At 36.1% G+C, this 4195-nt stretch overlaps 1 pseudogene; it reads left to right on the plus strand.

The window, feature by feature from the left end:
- Positions 1 to 763: 763 nt before the first annotated feature.
- Positions 764 to 927, plus strand: LOC145243012 (U2 spliceosomal RNA; annotated as a pseudogene).
- The last annotated feature ends 3268 nt before the right edge of the window (positions 928 to 4195 follow it).

Here is a 4195-nt window from a genome sequence, read left to right on the forward strand (position 1 = left end):
GAAGATATGACCGTTGAGGGGCAACAGATAGAAGTATATTTTTTAGATGCTTAAATGTAATTAGCCATTTTTACTCAATTGCATCAATCGCTTTATGTCGAAAGAGAAAGAATCAGAAATATGTTGATCTTTTATGACCTTACAAGTGTTGTCATAAATGGTAGTATCGTCTCCATAGATGTCGACAAATGAACGAATGATGTTGTTTCGAAGGTCGTTGATGAATATCAGAAAGAGAGGTGGGCCCAGCTTCAGATACTTGCTTACCGCCGACTACGTTAATAAACATTTTAGAGAAAGGGGCTTTTATCGTTGAGAGAATGTTTTCAGCTATTCTGTAGCCGGAGATTTTATGAAGTACACCTTTATGACAAACCGTATCATCAAATACCTTAGATATATCAAGAACTATTCTCCTAGAAACGAAGACATGTGATATTATCATCAGCACATAAGTATATTTTAAGAACGTAAATCATATTCCACGTCATTAAAGAGGTTGTTTTTGCTGATGTGCTGCCAGCTTATCTATTTATCACGGGCTCAAGCAACTTACTTCATGGCACACAGTAGGCTGATGGATCTGTACTTAAATGCAAAAGACTGATACCCAACATTTTCAAATATTGATGATCCAGGTTTCTTTCTTACTAAATATGATAGACTGTTGTACGCCATAAATAACACGGGTAGAGCAACATATGAGAAAATGAATAAAGATACACCAAAAGCCTAACACTGAAAATCATCACCAGCTACAATCACCTTTTCTTGGCCTTGTGGCCAAGATCAAAGTGTAGTATCTGTTCCGGCAGATGCTGCAAGCTATGACTAGCTATGACTAACAAAGACCAGATGTGGGGGCAACCCCACATGCCTGACCTTTAACCAGCTCCCATTTCCCACCTCTCGGGAGCTGGTCCCCATTTCCCTTCCCCCTCCCTTCACTCCTCACATTAAAAATTGGCCTTGTGCCTAATTTGTTCGGTGGGGGAGCAAATAAATACCATCTGTTCTTCAGATGCTGCACTTAAGATAATTTGTACCAGTCAATGGAGGGGAAACCCTCTATACTGGGACAATTATTATTTTTGGTAACCAGAGTGCCCCCTTTTTGCCTACTTTTAGGGGAGCTGGTTTTTACCTCACATTAAAAACGGCCTTGTGCCTAATTTGCTCTGTGGGGGAGCAAATAAATACCATCTGTTCTTCAGATGCTGCACTTCTATTTCTTGTTCTCTTTAGGTGGAGGAGAAATCCTTCACGACTGAGACAATTTTTATTTTTGTACCTTTTCTCCACGTTAAAAAACGACCCTGGTGTCCAACTCTGTCCCGTGGGGAGGCATAGTAAATAGGTACAATCACAGACTCCCGATTATTAGTGCGACTTGCTCGATTGCTGTTGCCACAACCACTCGGTTATTCCAAACAAATATATTCTTTACATGCGACATATTTATCCCTTACTGATCTATATAATATCATAATGTTTCGTTCGCTGCGTCTAATTACAATAAAGGTCCGTACAATATTTTAACTAGATTGGCTCACCGGTTTCCGAAAAAAAAATGTAACTTAATAATTATCCTAAACTTTTTGTGCATCGAACGGCAACCATCATAATTAGTTCGTTATTCTTTATTATGACAAAGGTCCATACAAAAGTTGGGCCAGATATGCCACGTAGTTTTCAACAAAATGTGCAAAAATACTAATTATTATTACTTTATAATGGTGCATCCAGCGAATAGCCTAATTATTAGTTCACTGTACCTTAGCATAACAACGGTCCATACGAAATTTAAGCTAGATCGGATCCGGTGTTCTTCGATAAAATGTGGAACTGATAATTAAATAGACAGATTAAGAAAATATAATGGAGGAGTAGATGCTACTTCAAACTGTAGCGTGATATATAATCTGGTTGACAGAACCTTTTTAAGAAATGCGTAGACGCACCTAACACTGTTTGTTCCAATAATTTAGAAAAACTATTTGAATGAGAATAACATACTCGGACTTTATCTCTTAAATTCTAGTGTTTTATGAGAAATCAGTCTGCATTGAAAATTAAGCATTTAATTAAATCACATATAATTGACATCTACGGTTATTTAATGGCAAATGGAAACGTGTTCTTAATATAGAACCATAAATGGAGAATACCACAATATATGGTCGAATGAACGACATTAAATTACGTATTTCAAAATGGCAAACCAACGAAGTCCTACACTTTTAAGTATTCATTTTTAATTAATACAAGGTAATCCAAGAAAATACCTTTCATTGAATCTATATATATATATAAAAGTGAACGTGTTTCTGTGTGTGCGTCTGTGTGTCTGTGTACATTTCCCTACGCAATAACTCTGTCAATTTTTAGCCTACAGACTGGAAATTTGATATACAGAGTACTGAGATGTGATCGGTTTTTGGCCAGACATTTAGCGATTAAGGGGTCAAAGTTCAACGATTTGACCTTTGAGAATTCTACCAAACTCCTCCGACAATTTTGGGTCTACGCACTTGAAATTATAGATATAGGTTCCTTGGACATGGATCTAACTTAATAACTTGATTTGAGCCCAAAACAATACATTTTATGGGGTCATAATAGGAGTCAAAGTTAAAAAAAAATTAACCTCTGCGGTCTCTTCCAAATTACTCAGACAATTTCTGGTCTAAATATTTGAAATTGTACATAAAGGGTAAAGATAAGGCAAGCTTTTTCATCAGTTTGGGCCGAAAATCTTTTGTTACTAATATATAAATGTATGTATGTATGTCTGTTTGCATGTCTGCTTAAAACTTTCAATAGAGGCGACAGATTTTACCAAGATCAGTATCGTTTTAAAGTTCGACCTTTCATACGACAAATATCGAAAAATTGGCTAAAAACATTAATATCTTCCCCTTCAACTAGGCACTTTTCTACAAGGTGGGTCACTTTTTTCGCCGATATTTTTGAAAGTTATCCTCTCCTTTAGATTGTCTAGCGTTAATTTTAAAAAATGTCGCTTCCGGTTTGGCGGTGGTCGTAACAGCATAAATGTTAGGTTTTACCCCGTTCTTTTCCTCCTTTGCGGTACGGGTTCGAGCCTGCCTTCCTACTATCACTTTATTTTGCTCAACATACACGTCCAAACACCTGGGACACGCGGGGCTGAAATGCTAGTAGTTAATAAATACACAATTTTAAAATCTATCTAACCATATTTGGTACAATTAAAACCAAGAAATGTTTCTCTTCCCGAATATGCCCCTTATTTTTATAAGCACCTTACTTTGACGTTCACCCTAGATTTTATATAGATAATGTTTATCTAATCATTCATTCATTAATTCATTTTATATGAATCAGACGGTTTATTACTGACATTGGTTTCCCAGTTATCTTTATAGAAATACATCAGGAACTTACAGGAGGAACCACGTAAAAGTTTTCAACATCCAAAGTGAAAGTATTCTCGGAGAACGAACTGGATTATAACTGGGTACATATTAGTCGGAAATCGCTTTCTATAACCACCGTGCCACAGTTACTTCACATCCAATACATTTATAAGTTCACCGAGAAAACAGTAATATCATTCTAACTCTCAGCAAGTATAAACACCTCATGCGATAACTTATTATAAGAGTCAGAGACGCCCAAGGATGAAATACTTTTTCTACATTTAGAGAGGAGCTCGATTGCAGATGCTTTACTGCCTATATACAGTACAAAATCGATTTTACTGATTTTTTTCTGTCTTGCTACCCTTTTCTTACAGAAAAGACGTTGTTAGTCCCTCTCTGCTCTATCTTTAATTATATTATAGACAGTCACAGAAGGAACACATTCGTCTGCTAGATTGACAACATTTTTTTCTTTTCATCCTGCAAGTGCCAGGCATCAGATGAAATTTCATAAACAGAACATCTTTGAAAGGATTTTATGCTTGTGTAACATTACCGTGCTTACAGATCCTTATCAAAATTTGACCCAAAAGCAATACATTCATACCAATGATCAATGTCATTGTCATGAACTGTTCCTCAGTTTTTGCTAACAATAATTTCAGTTTCATCAACTCTTGTCTTTGGCCGTGACAAGTTATGACAATAGTTTTAAAATGATCACCGGAAACTTGACTGTATTTCTATATTATTCATCTCTTTCTTGCACCGATAATCTATTTTAATTTGGT

Source organism: Euprymna scolopes, chromosome 2 (genome assembly GCF_053919585.1).
Source record: "Euprymna scolopes isolate OS-2025 chromosome 2, ASM5391958v1, whole genome shotgun sequence".
Taxonomy (NCBI): domain Eukaryota; kingdom Metazoa; phylum Mollusca; class Cephalopoda; order Sepiida; family Sepiolidae; genus Euprymna; species Euprymna scolopes.